We start from the raw sequence: 15,862 nt of genomic DNA, 5'->3' as shown, positions 1-15,862 counted from the left end.
GGGCACACACACACTGGGATTCTAATTCACAGTTTCACCAATTGATGAAGATTTCATATTCAATTCTTGCCACATGCACACACGTTTTCTTACTCCTGGCACATGCTAGGGGAATCTGATTTTCCATGTACACCTATGGGGACTTGGATTCAGCACAGTGCATGTAGTATTCCTGATTCTAGGTGCACACATGAGGCTGCACTGAGCACTAGTGACTCTGATTCTTGGCATGCGTGGCTCCCTCATGTGGTAATGACATGTCTCAGTGTCAGAGATTTTAAATGACACTTGGGTGGCACAAAGCTCCCACTGCACATGACTCAGGCCCCTGCAAATCGGCAATTGGGCCTTCTGGTGATAGTTAGAATGTGTAGACAACATAACAATACCCAGAGCAAAGAAAAAGAAGAATCACCAAGAAAGGAAATAAGTGAAACTGAGGCATGCAATATGACAGAAAAAGAATTCAAAGTAATGGACATACAGTTCATAAACCTGATGGACAAGAAAATTAAAAACCTATACAAAATTCAGGAAGAAATCAAAAGTGATATAGCTATAATAAAAAATGCTATGGAACATTTCAACACTAGACTAGAAGAAGCAGAGGACCGAATTAATGAGTTAGAAAATAAGGTCAGAGAAAAAAGCCCAATTTGAACATCAACTGGAGAAAAAATTTAAAGAGCAGGAGGAAAGCCTAACAGGGCTTTGGGACAACATGAAACAAAGTACCATAGGGGTGCCAGAGTATAAGAAGAGCAGCAAGAATTAGAGAATCTACTTGAAGAAACAATCTATTTCACAGAAAACTTCCCTGATATGGGAAAGTAAAAAGTTGCACAAGTACAGAGAGTCCCAAACAAGATGAATCCCAAAAGAGCCACACCAAGACATGTCATAATTGCAATGGCAAATGTTAATGACAAAAAGAGAATATTAAAGGCTGCAAAGGAGAGACAGGGAGTTACCTACAAAGGATCACCCCTTAGATTATCAAATGATTTCTCAACAAAAAAAAACAACAACACATCAAGCTAAAAGAGAATGGAATAAAGTATACAAAGTGCTGCAAAGCAAAGGGCTAAATTCAAAAATACTCTATCTAGCAAATAGATAGAGTATTGACTATCAATAAAAATTGAAGGATCAATTCAGAGCTTCATAGACAAAAAAAAATGCTAAAGGAGTTTATTACTACCAACCCAGCAAAGCAAGAAATGCTAAAGGAAATGCTATAAAAAGAAGACATAGAAAAGGAGGAAGGCACATAGGCATAAATCATATGGCTGTGAACAAGTACCTATTGATAATAACATTAACTGTAAATGGATTAAATGTTTCAATCAAAAGACAATGAGTGATTGAATGGATGAGAAAACATAACCCATATATTCGCCCTCTACAGGAGACAACGTCAAAACAAGGAACTCACACAGACTGAAAGTGGAGGATGGAAAAATACCTACCAGGAAAGTGGAAATGAAAAAAGCAGGGATAGCAATACCTATATCTGACAAAATAGACCTTAAAGTGAAGACTATACAAGAGACAAGGAAGGCTACTTCATAATTCTAAAGAGACCAATGTGGATATAACTCTGGTAAACATATATGGACCTGATGCAGGAGCACTTAAATACATAAACAAAACTTCTGGAAGATATAAGGGGAGCAATTGGCAGCAATACAATCATAGTAGAAGACTTTAATACCCCACTGACATCACTGGATAAATGCTCTAGAAAAAATTAGCAAAGAAAGAGCAATCCTAAATTACTCACTAGATCAGATGGACTTAATCGATACCTTTAAAACATTCTACTACGAAACTAGAATGTCCATTTCTCTAAAGTGCACATGGGACATTTCCAAATATAGACTACATGTTGTGACACAGGCAAAGCCTCTCCAAATTCAAGAAGATTGAAATCATATCAAGCAAGTTCTCAGTCCACAATGGCATAAAATTAGAAATCAACTACAATAAAAACAATAAAAAAATTCAAACACTTGGAGGCTGAATAGCATAATATTAAACAATGAACAAGTTACCAAAGAGATCAAAGAAAAATAAAAAAAACATCCTGGAAACAAATTATAATAAAAACACAACAATCTAAAATCTTTGGGACACAGTGAAAGTAGTACTGAAAGGGAAGTTCATAGCATTACAGGCCTACCTAAAAAAAAATAAATAAATGTGTAATAAACCATCTAAATGTGCAACTTGAAAAAATTAGAAAAGGAGCAACAAGAAAAACCTAGAGTGAGCAGAAGGAAGGAATAATAAAGATCACAGCAAAAATAAATGAAATAGAGACAAAAAAATACAAAAGATCAATGAAACCAAGAGGTGGTTCTTTGAAAGGATCAATAAGATGAGTGAACCTATTGCCAGGCTCACCAAGAAGTAAAGAGAAAGGACCCAAATGCACAAAATCAGAAACAAAAGAGGCAAAATAACAACAGACCCCACAGAAATATGAAGAATCATAAAAAAACAAAAATACTATGAACAACTCTATTCCTACAAACTGGTCAACCTAAAAGAAATGGACTTATTCCTAGAAAAATACAACCTTCTAAAACTCAACCAAAGCTGAATCCAGTTTGGCTCAGTGTATAGAGCATCGGCCTGCGGACTGAGGTGTCCCGGGTTCGATTCCGGTCAAGGGCATGTACATTGGTTGCGGGCACATCCCCGGTAGGGGTTGTACAGGATGCAGCTGGTTGATGTTTCTCTCTTATCGATGTTTCTAGTTCTCTATCCCTCTCCCTTCCTCTCTGTAAAAAATTCAATAAAATATATTTTAAGAAAAATAAAAAAAAAAAACTCAACCAAAAATCTGAATAGGCTAATATCTATTGAGGAAATTGAAGCAGTAATCAAAAAAAGTTCCAATATACAAAATCCCTGGACCAGATGACTCCATGGAGAGTTTTATGAAACATTCAAAGAAGAAATAATACCTATCTTCCTCAGCCTATTCAAAAATTCAAGAGGAAGGAGTAGTTTCAAATCCTTTCTATGAAGCCAGCATTACCTTAATCACAAAACCAGATAAAGACCACACAAAGAAAGAGAATTATAGGCCATGAACACAGATGCCAAAATTCTCAACAAATTTTTAGCAAATCAAATCTAGCATTACATTACAAAGATCATGCAGCATGACCAAGTGAGGTTTATTCTAGAGATGCAAGGATGGTACAATATTTGTAAATCAATAAATGTGATACATCACATAAACAAATTGAATGATAAAAACAATATAATCATATCCATTGATGCAGAAAAAGCATTTGAAAAAATCCAACACCATTTTGTAATAAAAACTCTCAAGAAAGTGGGAATAGAAGGATCATATCTCAACATAATAAAAGCCATATATGACAATCCCACAGCCAATATCATACTCAATGGGCAAAAACAAAAACCATTTTCCCCAAGAGTAGGAACAAGACAGTGATGCCCGCTCTCTCCACTCCTGTTCAACACAGTACTGGAATTACTAGCCATTATGATCAGATGAGAAGAAATAAAAGCCATCTAAATTGGAAAAGAAGAATTAAAACTGTCCTTATTCACAAATGACATGATACTCTACATAAAAAACCCCAAAGACTCTATCAAAAACTACTAGACTTGGTAAATGAATTTGGCAATGTAGCAGGTTACAAAATTAACACCCAGAAGTCTGTGGCTTATACACCAATAATGAACTCACAGAAAGAAAAACCAAAAAAGCAATCCCATTTACCACTGCAACAAAAAAAAAAATTGAGATACCTAGGAATAAATTGAACCAAGGAGATAAAGGACCTGTACTAAAAAGTTTCAGGATGCTAAAAGGAAAAGAAAAAAAGATATAGCATGAACAAGTGGAAGAACATACCATATTCATGGATTGGTATAATCAACATCATTAAAATGTGCAAATTACCCAAAGCAATCTACAGATTCAGTGTAATCCCCATTAAAATATCAATGGCAGAATTCAAAGACCTAAACCAAACACCCCAAAAATTCATCTGAATAAAAGAAAAATACCCCAAATATATGCAGCAATCTTGAGAAAAAAGAACAAGGTTGGAGGGATCACAGTATCAGATATCAAGGTATACTATAATGCCACTGTCCTCAAAATTGCCTAGTACTGGCAGAAGAACAGACATATAGACCAGTGATTCAAAATAGAAAATCCAGAAATAAATACAAGCCATTATGCTCAATTAATATTTTACAAAGGAGGCAGGAGTGTACAATGAGTCAAGACAGTCTCTTCAATAAATGATGTGGGGAAAATTGGACAGATACTTGCACACAAAAAAAGAAAAAAGAAAAAGAAACTAGACCACCAACTTCCACCATACACAAAAAAATAAACTTATTTTGGATAAAGGACTTAAACATAAGATGAGAAATCATGAAAATCTTAGAAGAAGACATAGGCACCAAAATAGCAGACATTTTTCGTAGCAGTATTGTTACTGATACAACTACTAGGGCAATGAAAACTAAGGAGAAAATAAACAAATGGGACTACATCAAATAAAAAGCTTCTTCACAGCAAAACAAACCATCAACAAAACAAGAAAGCCCAGTGCATGAAAGAACATATTTGCCAATGTTATCTCTGATAAGGGTTTATTCTCTAAAATTTATAGGGAACTCATACAACTTAACAAAAGGAAGATAAACAATCCAATAGAAAAATGGGCAAAGGACCTAAATAGACACTTTTCAAAAGAGAACATTCAGAAAGCCAAGAGATACGTGAAAATTTGCTCAAAGTCACTAATCATCTGAGAGATAATGAGGTACCATCTCACATCTGTCAGAATGTCTAGCATCAACAAATCAACACAGTTCAAGTGCTGGAGAGGATGTGGAGAAAAAAAAAAATCCTCCTTCACTGCTGGTGGGAATTCAGACTGGTGCAGCCACTATGGAAAACAATATGTTGTTTCTTCAAAAAAATAAAAATAAAACTTCCCCCAAAACCAATTTGGCTCAGTGGATAGAGCGTCAGCCTGTGGACCGAAGGGTCCCAGGTTCAATTCCAGTCAGGGGCATGTACTTTGGTTGCGGGTGCAACCCCAGTGGGGGGTGTGCAGGAGGCAGCTGATTGATGTTTCTCTCTCATCAATGTTTCTAACTATCTCTCTACCTTCCTCTCTGTAAAAAAACATTATATATATAAATGGAACTCCCATTTGACCCAGTAATACCACTTCTAGGAATATATCCCAAGAAAACAGAAACACCAATCAGAAAGGATATATGCACCTCTAAGTTCATAGCAGCACAATTTACAGTAGCTAAGATTTGGAAACAGCCCAAATGTCCATCAGTATGTGAGTGGATTAGAAAACTATGGTACATCTATACAATGTAATACTACGCTGTTGTAAAAACAAAGGAATTCTTACCATTTACAACAGCATGGATGGAACTGGAGAGCATTATGTTAAGTGAAATAAGCCAGTCAGTAAAAGCAATATACTACATGGTCTCACTTATTTGTGGAATATAAAGAACATTATAAACTGATGAACAAAAATAGTTACAGAGGCAAATGAGCATCAGACAGACTGTCAAATTACAGCGAGAAAGCTGGGGAGGGTTGTGGAGGTAGATAAAAGATCAACTGAGGGACCTGTATGCATGTATATAAGCATAACCAATGGATTCAAGACACTGGGAAGTAGGGGCATGTTCCTGGAGGGTAAGGGAGGCCAGAGGAAGGTCAATTTGGGTTAAAAAGCAAATGTGTACTACTATTTGTAATATTTTAAACAACAAAATAAAATAAATATTAATGCTATAATAGTTTCTTAGTTTTGATAAGAGTGTCATGATTGTGTAAGCAATAACAGTAAGGGAGAGTTATGTCAGCAAGATGGTGAAATAGGAAATCTCAGCCTCCATTCTCACAACAAAGATCCTATCCAAGAACAAAACATCTCTCAGAGAGTTCAGGAGTCCACTTAAGAAACTTCAGCAACACAATGGTACAAAACAATTGAAAATAATTGCATGAAAGAAGAAGGAAGAATAGCTTCATATTCTCTGTGCACCTCATCATCCAGGCCAGCATTGCTCAGTACCAAGAGGGAAGTCCCCAACTAGAGTTTCCCACATCAGGGAAGGGAGAGTAGGTGACCAGCTTCCCCAACCTTTTAAAGCATTGCTTGAATTACCCGCCTCAGTTTTACTGCACCTAGAGACTGGTAAACCTTAGATGAGTACAGATGGCTCTGAACAAAAAAAGCAGGGACTGCCAATATCAATCATGGAGTGGGAATGACTGTAGGTTCCAGTGATCAGTTCTGCAAAGAACACCAGCAGTTTAGGACCAGTAGTCAAGGCCACACAACTTTTGTGATTCTGGATATAGCACTGTCTCATGTCATTGGACTGCAACACTGAGCTCATCCACCACTAACCCGCCTCCTGGTGCCAAGCCTTACTGCCCATCATGGCCTCCATGGCTATGCACATGCCTGTAGGGAGACTGTTTACAGGTTACAGATGTACGTGTCAGCTGATAGGACTCCACAACTGCTTACGGTATAGGGTCAGTCACTATCTCCTGTTAGTGCCCTATACCACTGGCTCACCTGTAGTTAGCCTCCCTATCTGTACACCTAAACGACTTTGTCCCAGGCCCTATCTCTCGCCTCCACTGAAGTATGATTTTAGCAAGACCCTTCACCCACAAGAGCGTATGCCAACAGTCGAGTATTCCCACAATTAACCCTGGCTATTGCTGTTTTTCTAGTCACCACCACTATGAATGTGTTTATAATCATCCCCTGCCACTACACAGGCACCTGCACCTGGGCCCTATAGCCAACTCCATACATACTACCATTGCCTGTGCAGGCCTGGACCTATTGAATCTGGAAAGGTACCCATGGACCCTAACAGCTCTTGTGAACTCTGTGTATATCTCCACTGGGCTCATCAAATACCATTCATTTGTTGATGCTGTAGACACCAGTGGCCTAAGCCAACAAGTAACCACATACTTGTAAAAGGGTAGAGGTTTTGATACTACTAAATTAAATTATCAGCTTAAAATAGACTATTATATCTATAAGATGTTTCAAGTATGCTCTTGTGTAACCACAAAACCAAAACTAAGTAAGTAATTACAAGATAAAAAGAAGATAACCAATCCCACTTTTGGGAATATGTCCTAAAAAAAAAAATCAGAAAGAATATATGCATCCCTATGTTCATATCAGTGTTATTTACAGTAGCTAAAATTTGGAAGCAACCCAAGTGCCCATCAATAGATGAGTGGATAAAAAAGTTGTGGGATATTTACATTATGGAATACTATGCAGCAGTAAAAAAGAGAATATCTTACCCTTTGATATAGCATGGAGAGACCTGGAAAATATTATAGTAAATTAAATAAGCCAAACTGAGAAAAACAAATATCACATGACCCACTTATTTGTGGAACCTAATGAACAAAAGGAATTGACTAACAAAATAAGACCTGTAGCAGGGAGGCATGGAACATACTGATATACTTTGATGTAGGTTTGAGGGGATAAGAAAAGATAAAGGAAATAACTTATATACTTATATGCATGGCCCATAGACACAGGCAATAGGGTAATGAGTACCTGAGGTGGGTGGGAGTAGGGCTGGGGTGTAAGAGAGAGATAATGGGAGATATCTGTAATACCATCAACAATAAAAATATATTTAAAAAAGAAAAAGAAAAAGAAAAAAAAGAAAGAGAATATTACTATGGAAAAACATCAACTCAAAAAAAAAAGGAACATGAAGCAGCCATACTCCCACACACTTGTGTTTGAACCACTAGACCTGGAATCATAAAATGCTCTACTCTGATCCCAGTTATAGGTAAAGATTTTTACTTACAGTAGGCAGTCTATAAAATCTGGAAGAGCTAACTCCTTTTATAAATGGAAGGCCACAGGAATCATGAAGACTTGGGGGGGAGGGGTATAACTCCACCAGAGAAACATAATAAACTTCCAGTAACTAACTCAAAAGGAATGGGGATATAGAATTGCCTTCAAAGATTCATAAAAAATAGTTATTATAATGCTCAAGAGCCACAAGATAACATCCTATCTAATAAAGAGAGAATATGCTAATTGACCCTCACACTGCCACAAAGATGGTGGCACCCACAGCCAATAAGGAGAGAATATCCTAATTGACTGCCCTGTCCTCAAAGATGGCTGTGTCCACAGCCACTAGATGGTGGTGCTCAGTCTTCTCAGTCCCTTCTGCCTCTGGAGTTTCCCAGTATCCTCAGCCCCCAAGCCACCCAGGGCCTGCCCAAGGTGCAGAAAAGCCTCAGATGACGGCCACCCAGCCACCCAGGGCTGCTAGAGGCTCATGTATCTAGGGCCAGCAGAGGCCTGCACTGCCAGCAGTGGCAGCAGCAGAAGTGGGATGGGGCATCACCTTCTCCTGATTGCTTTGTTGCCTCCTGCCCCTGAGGGCTACCAGACCCCTAGTAGACAAATAATTTAATATAATAAAATTGATTTGTCATCATTATAGTACCAAAAGAGAGGAGATGGAGAAAAAGGTGGAAAATTAATTTAAAGAAATAATAGCTGAGAACTTCCAAACCTAGGGAGGGGTTATGGATGAACATTCAAGTTCATGAAGTTAAGTCACTTCAAAATTCAAATTCAAAACCATCTTCTCCAGGACATATTATATTAAAGCTATCTAAAGACAAAGACAAAATTTTAAAAGCATCAAGGGAAAAACAATTATTTTATGTAAGGAAGACTGCCCCAACACCCCCCCCCCCCCCAAAAAAAACAAAAAAAGCTAGCTAACACAGATTTTTCTACAGACAGATCACAGGCCAAGCAAGAATGGGAGTGTTGAAAGGAAAAATGCCACCTCAGCTAACATATTGCACCGAGCCAAGTTGTTCCTCAGTAATGAAGGTAAGGTAAGACTTTTCCTAGTAACAAAAACTGGTGAGCTCATCCCCACTAGGCTTGCCTTAAAGAAATGTTGAAAGCAGTTCTTCAAGCTAAAACAAAGATAAGTAGCAAATTGAAAAATGTATAGAGATATACAACATACTTCTAAAAGTAAGTATATAATCAGATTCAGAGGATTTTAATACTGTAACATGGTGGGTATTATCCATTTAACTTTGGTATAAAGGTTGGAGACAAAAGTGTTAAGAATAGCTCAATTTGTATATATAAAAGCCTAAGTGACTGGCCAACCAGCCAGTATCTATGATGTGCAATGACCACCAGGAGGCAGATGCTCAATGCAGGAGCTGCCAAGCTGTGGTGACTTAGCAGCCCAATTCTGGGACCCCTCAGGGGATGTCAAAGAGCTGGTTTCAGCCCGATCCCACAGGCCAGGCCAAGGTACCCCACTGGTGCATGAATCCGTTCACCAGGTCTCTAGTCTGGACAAAGCTGCTCACCTGCCTGCCTGCCTGATCACTCTAAGGCAGCGTTTTTCAACCGCTGTTCCGCGACACACTAGTGTGCCGTGAGATGTTGCCTGGTGTGCCGTAGGTGCAGACAAGACAAGAATTTTATAATTTTTCACTATTTTGTTTACTTAATATTTCATAATAAAGTAATTATAAAATACTTTCTTTGTGTTTATTTGATTCCTATTCAAGAGAATTACTTTATATATAGTCAATATAGGCACAGAGTTAAATTTTTTAACATTTTCTAATGGTGGTGTGCCTCGTAATTTTTTTCATGAAACAAGTGTGCCTTTGCCCAAAAAAGGTTGAAAAACACTGCTCTAAGGGACCAAAGCAGAGGCAGTTAAGCCAGCAGACAAAGTGGTTAGGAGTAATCAGGCAGGCAGGTGAGCAGTTAGGAGCCCATGGTCCTGGATTGTGAGAGAGATGTCCGACTGCTGGTTTAAACTGGCAAATCATATGTCCCCCAAGGGGTCCCAGATTGGAGAGGGTGCAGGCCGGGTTGAGGGCCACTGGGCCACTAGTCCTATATAATAAAAGCCTAATATGCAAATCAACCAAATGGTGGAACTGCTGGAGGAACAAGCACCAGCATAATAGAAATAAAAACATTCTTCAAAATAGGTCATTAGTTAAATCACAAGATAAGTGAAAAATATTAAATATTAAAATTATATGAAGATCTTGTGCAAACACATGTTAAAAATAGAAATATATTTTCAGGGGAAAAAATTACAAAATTCATAAATATGTGGAAATTAAACAACATGCTCCCAAAATACCAATGTATCAAAGATAAAACCAAAATGGAAATCAAAACATCTTGAAAAAAATGAAAATGGAAACCCAACATACCAAAAATGAGGGGTTGCAGCAAAAGCAAGGCTAAGAAGGAAGTTTATGTTGATAAATCCCTACATTAAAAACAAAACAAAATATCAAATAAACAACATAAGTTTACACCTCAAAGAACCACAAAAATAAGAATAAACTATGCTCAAAGTTTGCAGAAGTAAAATTAGAGCAGAAATATATAAAATAGAATAAAAGAATAGCAGAGCCTGACTTGGGGGGAGGAAAGGGGGGACGCGAGTCGGGGGGAGGCTCAGTTGGTTGAGTGTTGTCCAGTAAACCAAACGATTGCCAGTTCTATTCCTGGTCATGTCACATTCTTGGGTTGCATGTTTGATCCCCAGTTGGGGAGTGTACAGGAGACAACCAATTGGTCTCTCTCTCTCTCTCTCTCTCTCTCTCTCTCTCTCTCACACACACACACACACAAAGAATAATAATAGAAAACATCACTACACTAAGAGTAGATCATTTGAGAATATAAACAATATAAAAATATCTTTAGCTCAATTTATGGAGAGAAAAAGACAGAGAATACAACTGAATAAAATCAGAAATGAAACAGGAGACATTACAACTGATACCACAGATATATATAAAAGATCATAAAAGACTACTATGACAAATTGTATGGCAACAAATTAGACAACCTTAAACAAAGGGATACATTCTTAGAACCATACAACTTATAAAGTCTAAATCACACCCTAGCCAGTTTTTCTCAGTGGATTTTGGCCTGTGGACTGAAAGGTCCCAGGTTCAATTCTGCTCACCTACCTTGGTTGCAGGCTTGATCCCTGGCTCTGGTCAGAGCTCATGTGGGAGGCAACCAATTGATGTGTCTTTCTCACATTGATGTTTCTCTCTTTTTGTCTCTCCTACTCTCTCTAAAAATCAATGGAAAATATCCTTGGTAAATCACACACGCACACACAAAGGGAGAAAATGAAAATCTGAACAGATAAATAACAAGGAAGGAAATTAAATCAGTATTAAAAAACACTCCCAACATAGAAAAATCCAGGACCAAATGACTCCATGGGTGAATTCTACCAAACATTTAAAAATGAATTAACACAAATTCTTCTCAAATTCTTCCCAAAAAATTCCAGAGGGAACATTCACAAACTCATTTTATGAGACCAGCATTCAACTAGATAAGGATATTAAAGAAATGGAAAACAGTAGATCAATATTCCTAATGAATACAGATACAAATTCTCAATGAGACATTAATAACTGAATTTAATAGAATATTATAAGGATCATACAACATGATCAGAGTGGGATTTATCCCTAGGATTCAAGGATGCCTGAACACAAGCAACTTAATAAATGTGAAACACCACATTAATATTGTAGAACAAATTATAAAAGTAATATAATGTCAATTAATTTTTAGAGAGAGAAGAAGGGAAAGGAAGAGAGATAGAAGAGCACTGATATAAGAGAGAGCCTCCCCCATTTCCCTACTGAGGATCAAGCCTGAAATCTCGGCAAGTGCCCTGACTTGGAATGGTACCAGCAATCTACTGAACAACACTGGCCTGGGCAGAAGTAGATGAATCATTTTGAATACCAGTCAGCTATGAATAAGAGTTCCTGCTGTTGCTCTGCATCCTGGCCAGCAATTAATGTTTTAGCTTCTGGATATTAATTATTCTAGTTAGGTATCTAATGATACCTCATTGTTCTATTGGTTCATGTCTGAGTCTGGTCCTGATGCTTGCTTTATGTCTTCAGATTGTTTATTTTTGCTTTTGGTATGCCTTGTTATTGTTTGCTGAAATGAGAAACATTGTACTGAGTAATAGAAACTGAGCAAAATAAGTTTTTAATGTGAGAATTTGTTAAGCTGAATAGAAATTGAACTGTTTATAATTTAGACTTCAAATTCCTCTACTGTCCTTGGCTTTGTCTCTGTTCTTGTCCTTGCAGTTTCCCTTGTGCTGATTCTCAGAGATAATCTGCATCTTAGTACTTACAACTGATGTTATCACTGTTGTTATGCTGAAAGCTGGTTGGTGCAGAGATATGGTAAGGAATGGGGAAGGGAAATATACTTATAATTTTCTGTCTTAGTAAGTCTGTGACTTTAACATGTGTTCTGTTCCTCCTCTAAGGCTGTAGCTCTCATTTCTTCTGTGATTAAAGCATTTTTAACCTATTTCTATAAAATATTTCTCCTATTAACTTTATTTCTCTTTCTTAACAATAGCTTGAATGAGATGCTATTTCTTCCCTGATTAGAATAAGGTTTCACAATTGCTCTCTGGTGGATCCCATTCCCTTGGAGTCTGATATTTTTTTAGGACAAACATTCTAGAAGTGGTTCACAGAAATTATTTTTTCCTTCCTTCTTTGAGGGTTCTATGGTGGTTTGCTCAGACACTCACTCTGAGACTCTGAAGGTCCATAAAAGTGAAGAGCCCCTGTGACTGCAGTCCACAGGAATGTTTTCTTCTGACACTAGTTCACACTGGTTCAGCCTCCAAAAGTTTATCAAAATTGTCATATAAATGTTCCTAAAGGCTTCTGCTCCAGGTAGGAAAATTTCAAGTACAGTATCTCTCTGAATGTACCTGTCACTATGGGAATTTCAAAATGGAAATTTGCTCTGTTTCTTGAGTTCTCAGTTTGTTTTCACTTTGTTCAGCTTTTTTTGGTTTAGGTATGAAATAGAAGTTCTTTATGTGTTAATTTTGCTATTCCTACTTTAAAGGTGAAAGAATTGGAATTTTCCATTTTAATATAGTTAATAAGTGATGGACTACAGACTCAACCCCAGAACTTCTGATGTACAATACATCCTGTGTAGACTCCAGTTCCCTGCCTTGAATTCAATGGCATATTAAACTTTGGGACTTTTATTGGATTTAATTCTTCCTAGCTATTACTAACTTATTGACCATCTAACATGTAAAAATCGCAGACCATGTGGCTGAAAAGAAATAAATGACAAAGTTCTGTTCTCAAATAATCATAATGTAAATTAACTAAAAAATAAGTACAAAGCCATATACTTAAAAGCCAGAAGTCATTTAATATTCCAAATCATGTCCACAAACTTTGTGCAACCTGCCAATATATAGTGAGGAGTCCACAAAAATTTAAAAACATTTTTAATTAGGTAAATTTATTTTAAGACAATATTTTAGATAACACATTGTCATGAAACTTCATCTCATCAACAAGAACTTCACGTTAAATCAAGTTGTTAATTTTAGCTGCATTATTTTTAAGGTTTTATTTCTCCTTTTAAAACTTTTTTTTTCATACATTTATGAATGCTGAAACTACAAAAGTATAGGCAGCTTTGTATATATACTGTTGTGGGGTAGAACCCTGGGTTCAAAATAAGACCACCGGAGGCTGATAATTTATTAAAAACGCAAACAAGAATTTATTGAACTGGCCAGGGCAGCCGCAAGAGTACCACATGCAGGCGGACCCTACACGACTGCGAGGCTTTAGGGGCAGGTAGTTATTTTAAAGGTTCTGAGAAGGAAAACCCCCATTCTACAATAAACTGTTGTTTGGAATTCTCTGCTGTTCTTCCTAGATAAAATGTTGCTTTCTAGTTTGCTTTAGCCTCATTTGAAGAATGATGAAGATAAACTTAGCTGTCTGACCTTACAGGCCCACAGTCTCAATACCATGCCAGGTGCATTTTTTTTTAATTGGATAGAACAGCATTGTTTTCGAGGCCAGCTCGAGATAACCACTAAGTGTACATAGGGCTGGCTCTTTAATGAAAAAGAAAGTTCTGCCTGTAACCTTGCTCAGAACTTGAACTCATCCTCCCTAAGCCCATTGTGCAATGAACAAAGCAAGTACGTGAAGGTCGAAGTCAGAATAGTAGGGTTAAAATTCAAACAGTAGTTTTTACCCAAGTATGATTGCTACCATATTTCATTTCCTTCTGGTCTTTTGGGAATGAATCTAAACCTTACCATATTTTTTGGTGTATAAGACGACTTTTGAAATGAAAAAAAGCCTGCTCAGATTGGCCAGAGTCAGAGAGGCAGTCTATTAAAAAAAAAAAAAGAACTGGTGTTGCCTCGGAAGTGGGGGTAGTCTTATACAGCGAATATAGGGTAGATTCATTACTAGTATCTACTAGTGGAGAATACTGAGTATATAAGATCATTAGTTTCACTGCCTGTATTCTATCCTGTACAAAATTAACCAAGCATTTTATGAGATAAGGCCCAAAGATTAAGCCTATAAGTAATAGTAATAGTGGGCCTGCTATGGCAGTCAGTAGGGTGGTGAGCCAAGGAGACCACGAGTACAAGTTCTCATAACAGTTTCCGGCGGTCTTCTGAGCTTCCTCTCTGTCAGCTAGCCTCTTTCTCAATTGATTTAGGCTTTCCCTTATGACCCCAGAATGATTGGTGTAGAAACAGCAGGTTTCTCCTAGAGCTAGGCAAAGTCTCTCTTGCTTTAGGAACAACGGATTTAAGCCTCTTCTGTTCTGCAGAAATTATTTCTGCTAGGGACCTGACCGATTCTTCTAATTTTTCTATAGATTTATCTAGGTTATTTAACTCGTGGTCTATTTGTTGATCTAATTTCTGCTCGTACATTTAGCTTTACTTAGCCTCGGACTTTCTCACTGGCTAGAAGAAAAAAAAAAGTTCTTACAGTTACCAAAACCCCTAGTACCACAGTTCCCATCAGTACTGTCCTCACTGAAGTCCAATTCCCCTCCTGTAGGCATCAAGTCTCCTCCTGGCCTGTGTGGAACCTAGGCTGGGGATCTCACTGGTGAGGCCGCTGGTTGCCAGGATTCAGGCCGTTTTCTGTGCAGGAGCTGGGAGTGGTGTAGCCAGGTCTGGGTGTCGTCTACTTCAACAGCCGTGGGCGTGCTCAGGGTAACAGTGTAGCGTCCCTTTCAGGTTGGGGTGAGTCCTTGGGGAGTGAACTTCTTTACCCACACAGAGTCTCCAGGCTGGAAGGGGTATACAGGGTCCACAGTGGGTACTGGCAGTGCATCTGGAACAAGCTTATAGGTGGCTCTCTGGGTATACTACAGAGCCTGTAAGTCTTGAACAAGGGAATGGTTATGAATTCCAGCTTTCAGTTTCTCCCTGACCCTGGGAAGGATGGAGAAAGGTCTACCATGTATGATCTCAAAAGGGGGGGGTGGGAGTTAAAGAGACCTCTCCCAGTAGAGGGTATACCTGGCCTATAAGACAGTGAAGGGCAGGAGGTTGATCCAGTTTTCACCATTTTCTAGGACAAATTTAATTAAACTTTTTAGAGTTCCACTCATGCCTGTCCTAAGGCTTGAGCTATACTTTGAGATACCTTGCTACAAAGGCTGGGCTGTTATTTGATCCTATGACTACTCAGCCCGAATCTAGATATAATCTCCTGGAGTAATTTTTTGATTACTATAGAGGCAGTTTCTGTCCTATGCTTCAACCTAACCTGAGAAGGTGTCTATAAAAACTAGTATGTACTTGTACCTCAATGCTGGTGGCTTAATCTCTGTGAAATCTACCTCCCAATGCTCTCCTGGGGAAT

The 15,862-nt window shown here is 38.0% G+C and overlaps 1 long non-coding RNA gene across 1 annotated transcript; it reads right to left on the bottom strand.

Moving 5' to 3' along the window:
- Window positions 1-3,107: 3,107 nt before the first annotated feature.
- LOC123652782 lies at window positions 3,108-15,372 on the bottom strand. The gene is made up of 3 exons (XR_006742275.1): window positions 15,026-15,372; window positions 9,409-9,412; window positions 3,108-3,118 (listed from the first exon to the last, which is right to left on the bottom strand). It is a non-coding gene; the product is annotated as an uncharacterized LOC123652782 (long non-coding RNA).
- Between the last annotated feature and the right edge of the window lie 490 nt (window positions 15,373-15,862).

This window comes from Pipistrellus kuhlii, unplaced genomic scaffold, assembly GCF_014108245.1.
Source record: "Pipistrellus kuhlii isolate mPipKuh1 unplaced genomic scaffold, mPipKuh1.p scaffold_m20_p_2, whole genome shotgun sequence".
Lineage (NCBI taxonomy): Eukaryota > Metazoa > Chordata > Mammalia > Chiroptera > Vespertilionidae > Pipistrellus > Pipistrellus kuhlii.
Note: the sequence above shows the minus strand (reverse complement) of the source record. Positions and strands in the feature narration are given on the sequence as shown.